General features: G+C 46.5%; 1 protein-coding gene across 2 annotated transcripts in view; it reads right to left on the reverse strand.

Moving 5' to 3' along the window:
* Positions 1 to 2511, reverse strand: part of WIPF1 (WAS/WASL interacting protein family member 1) — a 118936-nt gene extending 116425 nt beyond the window's left edge. For both annotated transcript variants that reach the window (XM_025404739.1, XM_025404738.1), the window contains exon 1: positions 2361 to 2511. The gene's annotated coding sequence lies outside the window, so the exon portion shown is untranslated. The remainder of the gene's footprint in view (positions 1 to 2360) is intronic.
* Between the last annotated feature and the right edge of the window lie 17521 nt (positions 2512 to 20032).

Raw genomic sequence — 20032 nt, forward strand, 5'->3', positions numbered from 1 at the left:
ATGGTATAATTGTGGATTGCTGGGAAACAGCAGCAGAGAGAGCTCTGTGTGGAAACCATTAAGAATTCAGTAGACCACACTGAAGGGAAGGCTTCAGGAAGACCACAGCCCTGGGAGGTAAAATGCCAAATATCAGATGCTTAAAAGTAAAGGGGTTACAGCAACAAATAAAAGGCACTTTTGTTTCATTTATTCTCTCAGTATGTGTTGTGGAAATCACCTATGTTCCTAAAATTACAACCATAGTTAGGAACACCTTGAAATAGCAAAGACAATGATACACACCCAGTAATGAATACTGTCTCCTAAAAGGGTCTCATGTCTGGTCATAGCACCTGAGACAGTAAATGCACAAGGTCAGGGCATACTACCCTCCCTTCACCACCCACCCTTCTGCTCATTATAGATTTCATGTCTTAGTGCTACACACCGCATGGTATCTGGATGGCCCTTGTATCATACTACTTTTTGCTGCTTCCTTCACACCCCATTATCCTACTTGATCCTCATACCCTGTAGTGGACATAGAGCAAAGATCATCAAGCCCATTTCTTGGATGAGACAAGTGAGGCTCAGACTGCAATGATATGCCTAAGGGCACCAGAAAGTGACTGAATACACCACAATCTGTAAAATGAACAAACAGAAGGAGGCATGAATCCCCCCAGGTGGAAATAATCTCATTCTCTTAAATATCCCAGAATTTTATCTTACCTTGCTTACAAATCTCTTCGCACTACGTCACACAACCTAAAAGAGTTCACGTGTTTTCATGGAGCCAAAGTCATGGAAGGGGTTGGGTAAGTCCCAGGGAGGAAGACAATATTTCTGAACTGGTTTCATAACACCTGCAGAGTTTAGTTTGAACATTTCCATTCAACAGGTAATGGGCTCTCACGGGTGGCTGGGGATATGCAGACTATAGCACCTCCAGGTCCCTGAGAAACTCAGCCTTGTGGGGATGACAGGCAGGTAGACATACATAGTCACAGTAGAAGGCAGTGTTGTGTGCAGTGGAAAGGGATTAATAGGCAGAGTGCTGATAGCCTATCAAGGGTTTTCTCACCTCAAGAACTTAAAAGGTGATTTACAAACTGTAGTAGAACATTTCTTGGAGTTATTTTATCCATTACAAAAATTAGCATTTTTGAAGATGGAAAAAAAATCTACCAACGACTCAAGATCAAGCTACAGTATTGTTTTGACATTGCTTTGGGAAGCTGGCAAAAGAAAACCCACCCAGCGTGGAATCTGTTCACGGGCTCTGCGGCTGCACCAGACTGGAGTCTGGGGCTACACGCAGCCAGGGATGGAGGAATGGAAGTAGGGTGGGGTCCAGAGACGACCCAGGGGGCAGGACGGACACCCGCTTTTCAGTAAAATGGACCAAGTCCACTTGGTCACTGAGCCAACTTGGGAGTTTCCCAGAGAACTCAATAAGGCCAGGAGATCGTGGCTGAAGAAGGAATATTCCATCGGGATTTAAGCAGGACCAGAAGACCTCGCCAGGCTCAGTTCCTCACACAGCCACACCCTTTGTTAATCGCGAAGAGCTCAAAGTCTAACCAACCACCAGTGGTCTGATTTAGAGCTCTCTGCGATTAACAAAGGCTCACAGCGACTGGGTCAGCTGCTTTCCTTTACACTGGCAACGCTAACAGTTCTTTCTTTAAAAAGAAAAGTGTGTATAGTAGAGAAAGGTAGGGGACGCGAAACTGAAGTGAAGCTGTCTGGAGAGTTCGAAGGAAGCACCCCCCCCAACCCCCGTTCCCACTCCGGGCGAAAAGCACTGACGGGGACTGGAAGTGTCTCCAAGGTCTACGCCGACCTGGAGCGAGCTGGCCGCCCGGGAGTGCCGGGAGGGAGGCGGGCTGGAGCGCGGGAGGGGCACGGTTCCCACAGAGGCAGGCGGGCGGTGCCAGAGCTTGAGCCGGCCCCGGGGGATGCCCGAGCGTCCTCCTCCGTCCTAGCTGGGGTGTAGGTGCGGCCCCAAGGCATCGCCGCGAAGCCCTTGCTCGAGACCTACGGAGATCGTGGGTCCCAAGCCCCACGGGGCGGCCCGGGTCCGCGGAGCCCAGCGGTGAGCCCAGCCCTAGGCGCGGGACCCCCGGCCGTCCACCGCCGCTTCCTCCCCGGGCCATCAGCGGGGAGCAGGACGCGCGGGCCGCAGGCCTCCGCGCGCCCGCGCCCACCGTTCGCAGGGGACGCGGCCTCGACGTCCCCAGTCGCCCCACCCGCGTCACCGGTGCCAAGCGGCGCTTCCAAGCCCCGCCGTCGAGCCCAGCCCCTCCCGGCGCCCCCCCCCCCCCCCGCCCGGGAGCCCGGAACCCGGGTCGCGCCAGAGGGGACGCGTCCCTTACCGCGCAGCGGCTCCGGACGACTCCACAGCCCCGTGCCGCGCTGGGCATTTTTTCTGGGAAACTTCTCCCGGGGTCCGCAGGGCTGAGCCGCGCGGGCAGGAAAAGCGCTCAGCGCCCGGAGGCTGCGACCATCCGGGAACTTCGCCGAGATGTGGGCCCTCCCCCTCGGCGCCGCGGCCCCCCCGCCGCCGCCCCGCCACATGTGGACGCGCCGCGAGGCCCCGCCGGCCCGCGCCCTTCCCTCCGCGCGCCCGCCTGCCCCGCCGGCAATGGGGCTCCGCGCCCGCAGTTTCCCGCGGAGGAGCGCGGCGGGGCGGATGGTCGGGGCTGGAGTTCACAGTTTCCTCTGTCCCGCTCCCCTGCGCGGCGAGGGGACCGAGGCCAGGGCGCCCGGGACAGGAGTTTGCAGAGGAGCGGGAACTGGAAGGGGAGTCTAGCCCAGGGCCTTTTCCCCCAACTCTTGAATCCTCTCCACCTTCTTGCGGCTGCTGGCAGGGGGATCGGGTGGGGGCGTCCCCTCTCTCCGAGCCGGAAGGAACGCCTTTTCCCACGCTTTCCCGTCTGCTCTCAAATAAAGAGGGTCCAAACTTTCATATATCTGAAATTCAAATTCATTTTTTAAAATGGATTTCAAATTTGGGTGAACCCCACAGAGGCCCAAGGTCCACACGCATCTGACTCCTGCCCACTGTGTGGGAACAACGTGCTGGGAAAGATGCTGCCTCTCCTCACCAGTCGGGTGGAATTGAATCGTTTTGCTGCCAGTGGGGATGGATTTATCATCAGCCACCCACATCCTTAAATACGGTAGGATCCACAGCAAACGTGGAGAAAACTGAAGCTCTACTCCATTGCCCAAGCTAACTCCTGCTCATCAGGGGGTTCTGACCAGCTCTGAGAGCTGCCACCTCCAGGCCCCAAAGAAAAGTTAACATTCACTCACTAAGACGATATAGCTACCGAGAGTGTGCATTTGAAAGGAATAACAACAAAAAGTTCTGCTCAATGTAATAACCATTGGATCATATTGTTAAAATATAAAGGCTGTGTATCCCTTTGAATAAAAGCAGAAAGGTGAGAATATAAAGCCACCTTTGCAAAATTATAACTGAGGAAATTGTGACAGTGAAAGAAATCATATGTACAACCGGCTCTATCTTCCTTCTAACCTTTAAAGTGTCCTTGTTCACTCCTGGGCGTAGCCGTTGGAAAAGAATTCAGTTTTTGGTTTGACTCTGAAACAAAATTGATAATAGCCCTTTCCCGAAAAGATCCGTTTCTTGCCTGGGGACCAGTCTGCCTTTGCAGGACTAACAAATTACCTTTAAGATTAGAAATTACAGTTTAGGGGTCATGCTGCCTCTGGCTCCAAGAGTCTGAACCTCCCCCAAATTGCTCCTGGGGATAACATTACTATTGTAAAACCTAGGATCTGTGCTTGAGATATTTTGCAGACCCTGAACTCAGTGGATCACACTAGGACACCACCCAGATGGGTAATCTGGCTTAACCAGTTCTCCCATTCTACCCAGGAACAGAAAAGAGCAAGAAAAACTCACTTTGACTCCCTGTGATTCCATCTCCAACCTGGCCAATCAGCACTCCCCACTTCTCAAGCCCCCTACCTGCCAAATTATCCTTAAGAACTCATCCCTGAGTGCTCAGGGAGACTGATTTTAGTAATAATAAAACTCTGGTGCCCCGCAGAGCTGGCTCTGCGTAAACCTGTAAACCCGTCTTTCTCCATTGCAATTTCCCAGTCCTGATAAATCGGCTCTGTCTAGGCAGTGGGCAAGATGAACCCATTGGGCGGTTACAAATAGGTGGACTTCGGAATTGTTACACCGTGCTGAGGGACCTTAACTCCTGGCTTTCTCTGCTTCTGTACCACTCCAGTGTGCACACGTGTATCTTGATATGCTTTTAACAGATACAATGACCCCTCTGGGAAAGACATTTAGTAACATGGGAAACTCTTCCCATTGGCAAATTTTTGTCTAAATGCATCCATCTTTTTAAGGTCCATTAACTATTTGCCTTTCTTTTTAAACCTTTTCTATGGTAATACGCATATATTATGTTTTATATAAAATGAAGACAAGCAGTTTAACATATAAATATATTGCTCCAGACTTGAAAACATATCAGTAGCACTAACCACAGTGTAGCAAGGAAATTAAACCCAGGAGCTGTTTGTCCCTGGCTTTGGAGGGAACTAATAAGGGTTCTCCAAACCTCAATTTTTTGCTCCAGTAAAATAGGGATAACAATATTTCCTACCTCCTGGGATTGTTGTAAGGATTAAACGGGATAATCTCCCTAAAGATGAGCAGAGTAGTGGCACACAAGTGAATAGGAAATCTTACCTTTGGTTCCCTAGTGTTCAGTAGAGCTCCTAGTACCTTGTATGGAATTGATTAAATGTTTGTTGAGATAAGGACCCTTGAGTTTATGTTTCTCAGGAATCTGTGGGAATTTCAACATTGATATACACAAAGAAAATTGGGAAGGTAAAATACCTCCCCCTTCATTTCATCATTGAAAGCCAAAAATAAATTGTGTTCTGAATTGTCCATTGTTTTAAATCACTCATAAGGCCAGTAATCAGTTGTCCAAAATGGCCCTGGTTCTCTCTCTTCAAATTTTTAACACTTCTCTCAATTAGGTCAAAACCTAAATAGTATTTTATCAGTGGTAGTTTTCTGGTTTTGTTACAGGAAAAGGGATCCAATCCAGACTCCAAGAGAGGTTTCTTGGATCTCCCGCAAGAAAGAATTCAGGGCAGGTTCATAGGGTAAAGTGAAAGCAAGTTTATTAAGAGGGTAAAGGAATAAAAGAATGGCTACTTCATAGACAGAGCAGCACTGAGGGCTGCTGGTTGTCCATTTTTATGGTTATTTCGTGATTATATGCTAGACAAGGAGTGGATTATTCATGCCTCCCCTTTTTAGGCCATATAGGGTAACCTCCTGATGTTGCCATGGCATTTGTAAACTGTCATGGTGATGGTGGGAGTGTAGCAGTGAGGACCACCAGAGGTGGCCATCTTGGTTTTGGTGGGTTTTAGCTGGTTTCTTTACTGCAACCTGTTTTATTAACAAGGTCTTTATGACCTGTATCTTGTGCTGAACTCCTATCTCATTCTGTGAGTTAGAATGCCTTAACTGTCTGGGAATGCAGCCCAGTAGGTCTCAGCCTCATTTTACCCAGCTCCTATTTAAGGTGGAGTTGCTCTGGTTCACATGCCTCTGACAGTTTCAATAAGTTGCCTGTGGTTATGCAAGATGTCAATATTTGAGGAAGCTGGGTGAAGTGTATATGGAAACATTTTTACTGTTTTTGCAACTTAATTGTAAGTCTGAAATTATTTTAAAAAGTTAAAAAATTAAAGATAAAAAATATCAAACCCTAAAATTCTTCAACAGACACCTTGTTCCCTTAGGTGATGCCAACTTTCGGCTTAAAATGAAGACATTGAAGTTAGTAGCATGCAAAGGTATTATGCTAAACCTTTGTGGTCATGTACACTTTGATATGAATGAGTTAATAAGAAAAAATGACTTGGATGCTGCTTGAAGACTAAGCTAGGCTAGAAATGTTACAGTGATCTTGGGAAAAAGGGAGAAGTGAGGTAGATAGAAGGATGTTGAGATGCAAAACTAGGACAAACTAAGCAGGGCACAATATCATTAAATACATATATTTGCTTACCATTTCATAACTACCATCTGGGGACTTACTTTGACCTCTAAATTAGCTTAGTAGTGCCTTAGAACTTCCCCTCTTATAACAAGCGTTTGTTTATTCTAATTACTTCTTCCCCAGTAGATAGTAGCCCCAGTCTAGGGGGGAAGAGTAGGCAAAGGGACCTGCCTGCCTGGCTCACCACAGTCTTCCCAGCACCAGCACATTCTCAGTATTCATTACCACTTGATAAATAAGTGAGATGCTTTTACAGAGTACCTCACTGAATTCTTACAGTAACTTTGTGATTTAGATATTTGTCCTCATCTTACAGATGAGAAAACTGTGACTCAGAGAGCTTAGGTAACCTGCCCAAGACCACTTAGCTTGCGGCCTTCCAAATCCAGATTATTTTGATGCTAACACCCTTGTTTTAACCACTATTTAATACCATCTCTTGGCTTTACTTCCTATTTTTGTTCCCTCTTTTGAGCTTTTGCTGGTGTGAATGACCTGAATTGACTGGCATCCAAATTCCTTGGTGCCAAATAGCAAAATAAGAAAATACTGTTTCTATTGTTGGAAAGAATTGTTGAGATTCAGGTAGATCTGGCTAAAGGCTGTTTACTAGCTTCAGTTTTCTCTTCTGCGTCAATGCAGGGAGGAAACGGAATGCTACGAGGGACGACAGCACCATGCTAGGCCAGGGATACTGTGAAGAATCAGGATGTGTTGGGGAGGAAGGAAGGAAGGAAGCTGCTTTGCACCTAAAAAATGCTCAGCATATATTTAATAGATACATCCAAAACTGAAAGGACTGAGCTCTTGAGAGCTAAATATTTTACCTATTTACACTACACCTTATTCCAAAAAAGACTTAAGACAGTAAGAGTTGAACAAGATGAAATTTAAGCTTTAGTCTGAGATAGCAAATTTAGTAAATATTTTGACTTTATCATTTTCTTTCCTTACTAAAAATAGTTCTTATTCTAAACAATTCAAATATTCCATAAGCATAAAATATAGAAAGTGAGTCTCCTGCAATCCCATTCACCAGAGGTAGCCACTAATAGTAGGATATATATTATTCCCTGTGTCTTTTTTTCTATGTATTTTTATTTTTCTTAATCAACAAATATTTAATGAAAGCCAGGTGAATGGGATCATATTGTAAATCTTCTTCTTCTAATTTATTTTTCTTTTTCCGCTAAATAATCCGCATTCATTTCCTGTTGCTGTGTAACAAATTACCATAAATTTAGCAGCTCAAGACAACAGCCATTTATTATTTCATGGCTCTGTAGAAGTCAGGACATGGTGTGATTCGGTTCACAGGTAGCACAGGTGGCCTGAGTTCTTATGTGGAGGTGCTGGAGAAAATAATCCACTTCCAAGCTCATTCAGGTCACTGGCCCCTGTGAATTCAATTCCTTATGGTAGTGGGACTGAGGACCTTGTTACCTTGTTGGCTGTCACCTGTGGGACTGCTCTCAGCTCCTGGAAGCCACCTGCATTCCTTGCAACATGGCTTTCTTCTTCAAAGCCAGCAACAGAGAATCTCCCTCATGTTGAATCCCTCTCACACTTCTAGCCTCTTTTGCCTGGAAGAGCCTAGTCCCTTTTAAGGTCTCAGGTGATTACGCTAGGCCCATTGAGGACAATCTCGCTATCTTAAATGCAGCCCTAATCACATCTACAAAATCCCTTCACAGCGGCATCTAGATCAGTGTTTGATTGAACAAGTGAGAGAAAGTGTGTGTACACCAGGGGGTGAAAATCTTAGAATTCTGCCTACCATAGGTAACAAGGGTTGTCTTTCCATTTCTCTAAATATAAATCAACCTCATTCTTTTTTAAGAACTACATAGTCTTTTACTGTATAATGTGTCATAGTTCAACCAAAGCCCCTCTTAGTGGATATTTCTGTTAATTCCAGTTATTTGCCTTTTAAAAATGCATAATAAACATTCATGCTCTTAAATGCTCATGCATCTACATTCTTCTTAGTATCCTGACTCACAGAAGTAACTTCCATTAGCTAGTTGGAATTGCAGGATGGAAGTGTTTGCACTTTTTGATGGATAATACTAAATTGCTCTCCAAAATGTTGGTATCAGTCTGTACTTCCAACGACAATATATAAAAACGGAAGTAGCTAATTCTTATAAAGAAACTCCCTCATAGACTGTTTCATGTGCAATGGGTAAGTGCATCAGTGCTCAGTGAGGTTGTTTGGCTACCAATCTTGCCTTTTTGATTTCCAGTGTGACCTCGGGCAGGTATCTAAGCCTTAGTTTCTGTATCTGTAAAATGAGGACAATAATAATGGCACCCCCTTTGTAATCATTTTTTGTTGCTGTGTAACAAAGTACTCTAAAACTTGTGACTTACACACTTATTGTCTCCTAGCGTCTGTGGGTTAGGACTCTGGTAACTAAGCTGGGTGTTTTTGGTTCAGGCTCTCGCACAAGGCTGCAGTCAAGGTGCCAGCCGAGTCTCAAGGCTTGACTGGAGGACGAGCTACTTTCCAGTTCACTTGCATGGCTGTTTCAAGATTCGGGTCTTCACCGGCTGTTGGCTGGAGACAGCAGTTCCTTGCCATGTGGGTGTCTCCCTGAGGCAGCTCACAACATGGCAACTGTTTTCCCTCAGAGTGACTGAGCAAGAGGGGACACGTGAGATGGAAGGTCTTTTTGTAACCTAACTTGAAAGTGACATCACATCACTGTGCTGTATTCTGCTCATTAGAAGCAAGTCTCTAAATACAACCCACACTTAAGGTAAGAGTGTGGCACATGAATATGAATATCAGCTGGCCCTGGTCATTGAGGTCATCTTAGAGGCTTCCTTCCTTGCTCTTCACTAAGTGGCCATGGGCTTAAAGTAAGTTAATGCATGTCAAATAATATAAATAGTGTCTGACTTTAATAAGCACTCAAGAAAAGTTCATTGTTTTTGTTGCGACCATCACTATCATCATCATTGTCCAGTACTCTCACCCATTTTCCTGTTAGTATCTCATTAGGAACCAAAAAGTGGCTAACTAAAGCTACTGTCTGGATTGTTTAGCAGGCAGTGCCATCAGGAAACAGCTTCTCAAATGAGGTGCTATAGGAAAGCTTAGTAAAAGAATTGTTTACAAAGGAGTTTAGGGAAAGGAACAAGGGATGGTGCCATGCTGCAGAGCTAGAACAGCAGGGGGCCATTACCACGCTGGGCCTGAAGAGGAGGGGATGTGAACCAGAACCTGGGGAGGGTGGCTTCAGCTCTAGGAATTGCAACCCTAGATGATGCAAGAATGATGACAAGTCATGGTGACCCAGTGGGATGAATTAAAAAGAGGTAAATACCCTGACTTTACTCCTCTCCTGGCCAGCTCACCCATCATGTGAGCTCACTCAGAAGCCAGAGGACAGGAAACCCACAATGCTGTCCATGCAGATCAGCCTCCCTGGCCTGGAACAGGTGGAGAATGGTGACAGTGGCCTGGAGGGGTGAATGGAAAACATCTGGCATGGGCAGGCACAGCTTCTCCCTAATGGGACTTTCCTAGGAACAGGACACCATGGTTCCTTCATATAAAAGAGAAACTGAAAGGCAGTTAATCCTGAGTTTCCAGGATTGTGGGCAGGGAGGGGTGGTGGCAGGAAGCCTGCCTCCAGAGGTGATTGATCCAATTGTTGGTTCTTGGTCCTCCTTACCTTTGGGCCAGTGAGAAAGGTACAGGGGTTTAAACTCATAACTGGCAGATCCAGGGTAGGTGTGTCAGGAAGCCCATGTGGGCTGCAGGTTTTATTTTACCTGGAGAATGGACTTAATGACTTGAAGGTGTCTGTTTTGCTCCTGTCTTCTGATGCCTGTCATTGCTCACTGCTCAGGTATGGATGAAGGCGCCCGCTGAAGACCTGAGGGGCTGCGAAGGCACAAGGTTTTCCACAGGTCGTTCTCCACCCATAACAAGGATCCAGGAGCCTCACTTCGGGAGAGAATGCAGTGTAGCTGGAGGGCCCAAGAAGAAGTGAAAACAGTACAATAGCCAAGAAATGGGTGAACCCAGTGGGCTCGAGGCGGGCCTTTCCCTCCTGATGGCTACATTCGCAGGGACTCCGTGTGCAAATTGGCATGTTTTTGAGCAATTGCTTTCATGCTTTAACCCTGCTGGAGGGGAAGACATGGGAGAGGTCAGGAAAGGTTGCATTTACTTTACTGTGCTAATTGATATTTATCTTTTTAAATGCTGTGTGAAGATGCAGTTAAAATATGAGTGATCTGGGGACAACTCTTTTTTTTTTTTTTTGAAATGGAATCTCACTCTGTTGCCCAGGCTGGAGTGCAGCGGCATGATCTCGGCTTACTGCAACCTCTACCTCCCAGGTTCAAGAGAACCTCTAGCCTCAGCCTCCTGAGTAGCTGGGACTACAGGCGTGCGCCACTGCGTCCAGCTAATTTTTGTATTTTTAGTAGAGATGAGCTTTTAACATGTTGGCCAGGCTGGTCTTGAAGTTCTGACCTCAGGTGATCCGCCCGCCTTGGCCTCCCAAAGTTTTGGGATTACAGGCATGAGCCACCATGCCCGGCTGGTGAGACAACTCTTTAAAAGGTAATGGGGGCACTAATTAAAACATTCCAAGAGTATTTTGAAGAGCCAGGGATAATAGGAAATTGAGGGATGGGGAATGGAATAGGATAAAAGATATACACACACACAAAGAAGACTATCAATTAACATTGACTTAGATGAACTCATCCTGAGGAAGATTCTCAACATATATATTAATAGATCCCTTATGGTGGATGTTTAGAAGATAAAAAATTAAAATCCATCAGTAAAGAAACACAGGACAAATCCTCTTTTAAAAATTACTTGTTGCAATGCAAATGCACGCACAGGACTAGCACCTCTTAAGAAGCAAACAGTATTGGTTTATTTTTGTTGCAGTTAACACTCAATAGTCCAAGGACAGAAAGCCCCTTGTCCTGCTTCTTCCTTCTGGTAACTTCCTTTTCTCATTTTTAGGGCAAATTGCCCACCGCACCAGCCCCGGGAAAGCCTAAGAAGGAGACCATTTTGTGTTCTTTTAGGTAATGGTCAGTCAGGTGTGGCCACAAGAGGAGATCAGGAGAGGTTCAGGGGAAAAGTTTACCATGATCTCACATCCTAGAAACAGGAGGCACAGCAGGGCTACGTGGGAAACACCAGCGTGGGTCAGGGGCAGAAGGGACTGGAGGGGTGGGAGAGCCTAGGCTATGACCTTTTTTGGAGTTTGGTGGGAAAGGCAGGACAGCGCAGGGGAAACAGTTTAAGCCTGGCTAGTTTGAATAATTTCCAAGGGCTCCGAGCTATAGGGATGGTTCCTCCTTGCCAGGTACCTGTCCCTGGGATGACAAAGGCAGAGGAATATTGCCTTTTGGGTATATGGCCAGATAGAGGAGGCATTGTTCTGGATTAGTTAGTTTGCATATCACAGGGTTGTTCCCAGCTGAGCGCTTTTGCTATCTGTAAGATTTGGCTATCCGCAGGAGGAGGAGCAGGCTGTCCTCAGTCAGAAAGGTTTTTAAGATGTCAAAGCATCATAATGTACAGAAAATTAAAAATATAAACAATACAGAGATGGAAATAAGTATGGACAGAAGATGATCTTCAAAGACCAAGTAAGAAGGAAGAAAGTATACACTTGAGCCTCAAATAGGAAGGAACTAGAAAAAACTTGTGGGTGCCATCTGCTTTTCTCCTCTCACTTGCCAGATGAAGAAACTGAGGCCCTGAGGGAGTGGGCCGCCGATTTCAAATCAGCTTAAGCAAAAGGTGGCAAGTATTGGCTCAAGTACATGAAGAATCCAGAGGCGAAGGTCAGATGGGGCTGGACCCCTCGCTTATGTGACCTCATCAGGATTTGCTCACTCCAGCTCACTGGTCCCCATTCTCCATTATGCTTGTCTCTGAATGGGCCCCACTGTCAGACAGACCCTTTCCTTGTGGTGGCCTCAGCAACTCAGATTTACATTATCCTGTTGTCTCAGTAGAGAGAGCTTCTCTTTCCTGGCCCCAGTCCTGGACTGAGTCACACTGGACCTTATGTCCATTCCAGAACTCATCCCCGAGCCAGGAAGAATGCAATATGCTGACTGGCCAGCTCAGTCATGTGCCCCCTAGAACTATGGGGGAGTGTCTGCCCCACTGAAAACATATGCATTGAGGTGGGGGCAGAAGGAGTACCAAAGGAAATCAGAGATGCTCTTTCCACAAGAATGGAACCCATTTTGCCAGCCACCATGCAGATGAGCACTCCCCAACAAGCTAATGACAGAACTGAGTTCCACCCGTTCTGGCACTCTCCTCACACAAAGCATCCTTCTCCATAGCAGAGTCATTGCAAAGCAGTGTGAGGAGAGTGCCAGCCAGCATGGGTGGAACCCAGCTCTGTCATTAGCTTGTTGGGGAGTGCTCATCTGCATGGTGGCAGGCAAAATGGGTTCCATTCTTGTGGAACTTAACTCCATAAAGCAAGTCTTCATCTTGCTCACCCTCAGTTGTCCACTTACCTCATTCTTCCTGGATGTGGGACAAGAACTTGGGACCTGCCAAATGGTGGAACTGAAAGAGCTGTAACACAAACAGGGCTAAAACATGACCCTCCCTCACCACATTGCAGACAATGAGAAGGAGAGAAGATAGAAGGAGAGAAGAGCTGCAGCCCTTCAGGGAGCCCAGACCTAGGAGCTACCCGAGCCAGGGTTGTGATGCCCTCTTTGGGGCTCAGCAGGTCCTGGCATCTCCAAGCTTCCAGGCAGCACTGCATTCCCTGGTGCCCGCAGTGGAAGCCACTTGCAGGACGCCTGGTCCAGCCACAGCCTTGCAGGGAGCCAGTGCCCATGCCAGCACCTGGAGCTGCCTGCCCCACTGCAGTAGCTGGATCCTGCACTTGCTCATGCACATCCCCCTCGCTGCTCCGCACCTGGCTTGCCCCTGGCAGGCGTGGGATCTGGGCCAGTAGTAAGAGCCAAGCACAGCCCTCCACAGTGATACTATGCACATTCAAAATGTTTGGAGCTCTCTGAACTGGTGCTTTCCTATGGAGGAAAAAAAAGTATACTTCCTATGGCTTGGTGATCCCAGGCGTTGTAGTGATGAGTGCCCTTGGAAGGTGGAGCTGGAGGATGAGTTACTGAGGCTGCCTCCCTGGACCCGGGCAGCACCAGTCAGGCGGCGTGAGAGGAAGGGGTTGGGCAGAGCAGCATCCTGATGGATGGGGGCTGAGGGACTTGGTTTCTGTGGAGGTCTTATATGAACTGGACATTTCGTGACTTGATCAAGTGACAGGCAGGCCAGGGAGGCAGGTGTGGAATGCTGGGAGCAAGGTCCTCTTGCAGGAGAGGAAGAAAAGAGTGGCTTAAACAGGCAATTAGTAAATGAGGTAAGGAGTGGTGGGCAAATGGGAAAGCCCAGCAAGCTTTAAAACAATAGATGTCAGCAGCAAGGTCAGTTCTACAGCACAGTGTGGGCTGTCGGTACCTGTAAGCCCAGGTTCTTGTTAAGGATCACCGGAGTGATAAGACCTGAGGGCTAAACTGGAGAGAATGGACCCAGAGGGGCTGGAGGGACCAGGTGGGCCAGAGGGACTGACTTCCTGGGAGGAAGGAAGCAGTTCCTGCCTTCTCACTCATCACAGACTGGAACTGGGAAATTAAACGGCCACTTCTGGGCCTGTGGAGAGAGAATGCTTCGCATGGTACCCACCTAGAGGGAGAAAACCGCCAATGCAAACTCTGCCTGATCCCTGAAATCCTGAGTTCCTTTGACATGGTGTCCCATCAGGTACGACAGTGGTTCCACATGTCTTTTGGCCACAGGAAACTTTCTTAACACAATATGATGTAGAGCACCGAATACCTAAAGCAGATGAAGGCAGAGCTGCTCTTGGAAGGGCAGGGTGGGCTGGAGATAGAAGCTCAAATGCCTGGCCTTCCACAGTGGACCCTGAGGCATGGTTTGAGAACAACTCCCTGGAGAAGCAAGCCCATGTTCCTTGACGTGGCATTCACAGCCTTCCTTGACCGTATTTTGTTCTCTCAGCTTGTCCTCAGCCAAGTATAGAACTATACTTACGCCTCCAAGTATAGAACTGCTTCCACACATCCAAAGCTGTTTTCATGCCTCTGTGCTTTTGCTCATGCTGTTCCTTCTGCTTGGAATGCCTTTCCTACTGGCTGCCTCTGACCTAGTCTTGAGAATTCACCAGTGACGTCGTCTCTTCTGAGAAGCCCTCTGGGCTCCCGTAGTACTACTGATGTCCGTACACCTGAGAAGCTACCTCCTTCTCCTGAAATTCTTTCCACATCTATTACCCCCACTAAACTATAAACTCTCCAAGGCCAGAAATTTTTTAGACTGAGTCATCCAATCCCATTCAGAGTACCTGGCTTAACTGATGTTCTTGTTAACTGAAGCTGTTGTTAATTGATGCTCTTGCTTGGGCTTAGTATACAAGAGATCCTTTCTGGAAAGCAGGTTTGAGAAATTAAGAGAAGAGCCTGCGATAAAGAGGGAGTGGCACAGTACCTGAGAGCAGTTGGGGGGAAGAGAGGAATAAGGGGCTGGGGACAGGAAAACAAGTCATGCCTTGTGGATTTTTGCATAGAATTACTGAGAGTTCAAATCAGGTCTCGGACTTGACGTACCTGGCACTACTACCACTGATTAAGTTAGTGATAAGTATCTCTGGGGAGATGCACTCCCTGTCTGCAATAGAGGCATCTTTCTAGGAGCAGGGCAGTCTTCTGATTACGTCCCTGAGATGCTGCAGGCCTCCAGGGATTCTAACCAGCATAATGGACTTTGAAAAGGGAGACAGCTCTGCTAAGAAAGTTAGTTCAAGTCCCTGGGGATGATGATGGACTGGCTAAGGACTCTGTCAGATCTGTCTGAGACTGGTAGCTTGGGAAGACATCTCTTACTGGAATCTTTAGCTAATGGTTAGGGAGGGAGAGATAGAAAAGGTTTTGTGTTTTGAGAACCAGATGGATTCCAGGCCTTGCCCTAAAACGTTGAATAATCTCTCCACCTAGTTATTATCCATATACACAATGAGCTAGCATTGCCCTATTCCCTGCAAAGACAAATGCGACCCACTTTGCCACTTGTTGGCTTTGTGACCTTGAGCGATTTCTGTAAATTCTCTGAGCCTCAGTTTCTTCAAGTGCAAAATGGAGACAATACCAGTATTCACTGAGTAATAGCTAGTCTTAGGATAATATCATACTGCTATATTAAATAAGCTGACTACTTGATATCATGACTAACTGCGATGCTGCTGTTCTATAACCAACATTTTTAGTAAATGAAAAATGGGAAAAAATAAAATGGGGACAATAACTGTATCCTACCTCATTTAATCAAAGAGATAATCCATATAAAGCTCTTAATACAGGGCCTGATATTTGGTAAGCACTCAATAGATATTAGCTAAAATTATTCCTGCTAACACATGGAGCTATTTGGGAAAGCCTAATTGATTACAAAAAGGCAGCTGAACTATCAAGAGGCAAAGATAGCACAGAGCCTGGCTGCTTGACTCATGGCCCACAGGCCAGCAGCATCGGCATCACAGGGAAGCTTGCTGGAAATGCAGGGTCTTGGGCGATACCCCAGACTGGCTGAGCCTGGATCTGCAATTTAACAAGATCCCTAGGTGATCACACGCATGCACATTAAAGGTCAAGAAACGCTGATGAAAAAGCACTGCCATCTCTGGCATTACTAACTGTGTCACTTTGGGCACTTTGTCACTCCGGACACTTTGTCACTCCTTATGCTTATTTTGTCATCTATAAACCCTTACCTTGTTAGGGTCATGGCGTGCTTAAGTGCCTCGGGTGGTAAGTGCTATTCAGCCCTTGCTATCTGTGGCTCTCCAGCCCAGGCTTGGGCCACTGCGGGCCCCTCACAGCCTCACACCTTGGGGCCATAGTTCAGCAGGAGCCAGACTGCCGAGTTCACACCCTGGATACCTCACCTGGAGCAAGGTGTGGCCGTGCGACCTGCACAGATACCTTACTGTTCCAAGCCTTAATTTCTCATCTGTTAAAATTGGAACAATGGCTATGCCTAGCTGCCGGGGATGCTGAAGCGCGGAGTGAAATGTGCCGCAAAGGGTCAGGCCAAGGCTGTGCTCACAGCACATTTTAGCCTCATCAGTAGACTGTGTTGAGCAGAGTCCACGCTGTGAGCTGAGTGAGTCCCTGCTCCACAGAGACTCAATGCCTCTTGCTGCCTGACTGACAGCTGCAAGAACTCCCTGGGTCTAGAACCTGGGTACCACGGAGGACAGGGCCCAAACCCTTATAGGCAAAGGAGGACTCATATCCTTTCTAATATTAGTCCTGGAGCAGGAGGAAGCAAATTACAACCTTGGCCTCTTCTGGAAATCAGAGGGCTTGGTTGTGTGGAGATGACTGTGTGAAAGAGGCAGTTGGAAAGCCTTTGGAAAAAGTCAATCATGAGACAACTGCAAGCTCTTGTTCTGTGCTGTCCACCTTGTGGCCAGGAGAGAAGAGAAGTGCTGCTCCCAGCAAGGAGGGTCCGTTCCCTGATCCCTCTTTCCCCTTCCTCCCTCAAACACCACAAGGCCAATGCCACAAACTCCCCTACTCCCCAAACAACCAAGCCACGTGGCTGGGTCCAGAAGTGGGAGAAAGAGAGTAAAGGATGGTGGCCATGAGGCACGCACCGGACACCTCTCTTCTGTCCGCCTTTTCCCTCTGCTGGATGCGAGAGTTTCTTTTCACCCCATAATTCCCTCCCACAGGTTTGGGCATCAGCCGGTTTCCACTCTGGCCCCTGACCCCGGGGACCTGATTTCTTGATCATTCTCACATACTACAAGGCAAAAAAAAAAAAAAAAAAAAAAAATTACTTGTTCAAGGGCATTTTAATATTTTGGGCAGGACAATGCTTGGTTGTGGCTCTCTCCTGTGCGTTGTAGGATGTTTAGCAGCATCCCTGGCCTCTGCCCACTGGATGTCAGTAACACTCCCAGCCCCCATTAGGTTGTGACAACCAAATTGCTCCGAGTGGAGGACCTCTGGTCTAGGGGTTGGTCACAGCGGACTTTGAAGCTCAATAATGGCTCCAAAAGGCTCTAACATCTCCCAGTTGATCTCTAAGCAGCGTTATTTTCTAGTGTTTTGCTCATTCCCCTAACCAAGCACAGAATTTTGTGCTTGGTTATTCAGAATTCTGTGACATGTATTCACAATGCCGAATATATATCATCTTTGCTGAGCCAGGACCTACACAGAATCCTGTAAAAGTAAAGCTTGCCCTCAGATATACAGGGAAGTCCAGTAAGGCCAGTTACTGTTTTCTTCTAAGGGGAGGAGGTGCATTACCATGGCCCAAAGAGGCTCTGCGTGTGGCCTGACTGTGGGCAGTGGTAGGCAAGAGGCTACAGGTGCTTGCTGGGGTTCTTGGCTGTGCTCTGGTTGGTTGTTAGAATGATTCAGGACAAGCCACTTACCTACCTGCAGAGATAATTAGCTTGCCTTGGTTTACACGTTTCAGCCCCAGTCTCTCTTCTGCAAAATGAGGGGTCTGATTTGGAAAAATCTCTGAGATTCTATAAGTGATCTAAGATTAGTTAACATGCATTCAATCAAAAGAACTTTTTTTATTAGATATTATGTTCTTTCTACTTTTCGGTATTAAAATTTCAGTTTTTCCTTAAAACGATGATCGTAATTAATGATGATTTAAGAAACTGTTAATACTTAGCAAAGCAAGACATTGGAAACCTCATGTTTGTACCTGAAAAAATTATTTTAAATATTTTACATAGAATCTCCATGTCTGGGAATCACTGATGAGAAGCTTGACCATCCCAGATGTGGAATGTGTGGGACAGTGGCTCGGCCAGAGTACACATTCGCATTCTGATGCCTGGCATGGCGTCCACCTTTGGAATCCAGCATCCTTTTATGACAGGCAGGATTTCTCCAACACCATGGTTTCTAGGACAAAATAAATCTTAACCTTCCATTGAGGTCATTATGTTATCACTGAAATGCATGAGAAAAATTCAACATGCATTTTGGTGATGTGAAAGGAAAATAAATCTCGGGACCCCAAAATCACTAAGCTAAGGGAAAAGTCAAGCTGGAAACTATGTCAAACAAACCTGCCTCCCATTTTAATTTCTAAATAAGATAGCTACCGAGATTAAAGAATTACCTACCTCCCTCACAATTTGCCCACAAGGAAATTCCATGTGGGCCTCAAGATTTTTACCTTCTAAGAGTTCTGTTGAATTTCACCCCGGCGACGTAGACTAATATAATAGCTCATCTTCACAGCTGCTAGACGGAAAGTCATCCCTCCGCTTACCGGAGGCAAATGCGTATCTGATTGCTTCCTCTGTCCTGATGTCTATGTAAAAATGCAGATTCACTGAGCCAGACTCAGTGAAAGGTGATCAAGGACTCAAAAGAATGCAACCTTTTGTCTCTTATCTACCTATGACCTGGAAGACACCGCTCCCATCCCAGCCCACCCCTCCTTCTAGTTGTCCTGCTTTACTGGACTGAACCAATATACATCTTACACATACTGATTGATGTCTCACGTCTCCCTAAAATGTATAAAAGCAAGCTGTACCCAACCACCTTGGGCACATATCATCAGGACCCCTGAGGCTGTGTCACGGGTGCATCCTTAACCTTGGCAAAATAAACTTTCTAAATTGGTTGAGTCCTGTCTCAGATATTTTGGGTTCACAGCAGAAACAAAACAATAGCTACATGCTTCACTTTTGATGGTTATGTGTACAAAGAGGTCAAATACAGTTCTTCATTAGAATCCTTTTTAAGCTATTAATAGCTGAGGGAATCCGTTGCTTTTTTATTTGTTTGAATTAAATTAAATGGAATAAATATGCATTTGAATACAAACTGGACTAATGCTGAACGAGGGGCTGCAGGGAAACTGACACTGGATGACCCTGGGCTGCTGCCCTCAAAGGAGTTATTATCCAGGAAGGGTTACAAGACAAGAAAACAACTGGCTGCAACCAAGGGGAGACGTGGGGAACAAGCCTGAGCTGGACTCAGTTGTAGGGTGGGGGTGGGAGGTGAGAAGAGGAAGGGGGCAGTTCGAGGAGGCACAGGTCACCGTTGACAGGGGACCAGCATTATGAGAGAAGGTGGCATTAGATGGACCAGACCGTGTGAGCAATTTGGGGCATATAGCTGTGTCATCACCCTAATATCCCTAGTTCCTAGCAGCCAGTGAATGCTCGACAAATGTTGGAAAACTTAATTAAATAAAAATTTATGGCAGTGGATGTGCTATTAGAATCAAGAATTGGCCAAGTGCAGTGGCTCACACCTGGAATTCCACACATTGCAGGGCTGAGGAATGCGGACCCCTTTAGCTGAGGAGTTCAAGACCAGCCTGGGCAACATAGGGAGACCCCGTCTCTACAAAAAATACAAAAATTAACCAGGCATGGTGGCGCATACTTGTAGCCCCAGCTACTCAGGAGGCTGAGGTAGGAGGATCTGCTTGAGCCCAGGAGGTTGAGGCTGGAGTGAGCCGTGATCACGCCAAGGCACTCCAGCCTGGGCGACAGAACAAGACCTTGTCTCAAAAAGATTAAAATAAAATAAAATAAAATAAAATAAAATAAAATAAAATAAAATAAAATAAAATAAAAAAGAGTTACTGATCACTATGCTTTTCTTGGACTTAAAACTACTGGGAAAATTCTCGATTGCGGAGTGTTATGTGCATGAAGGGATGCTTTCCCATACTTTAATTAAGTGTCTGTAGTACTTACTGTTCAACACAAGAGGGAGCTGCTGCCTAGTTTATTCAACTAAAATATTTTTTGTATGTTTGCTCCATTTCTTCTCAAACTACAGTAGTGTATAGTATACTGTGCTATCTAACCACCCTCCCCAAATATAGCCCACCAACCAAAAATTCCCGTCACAAC

This window comes from Theropithecus gelada, chromosome 12 (genome assembly GCF_003255815.1).
Source record: "Theropithecus gelada isolate Dixy chromosome 12, Tgel_1.0, whole genome shotgun sequence".
NCBI classification, from domain to species: Eukaryota; Metazoa; Chordata; class Mammalia; order Primates; family Cercopithecidae; genus Theropithecus; species Theropithecus gelada.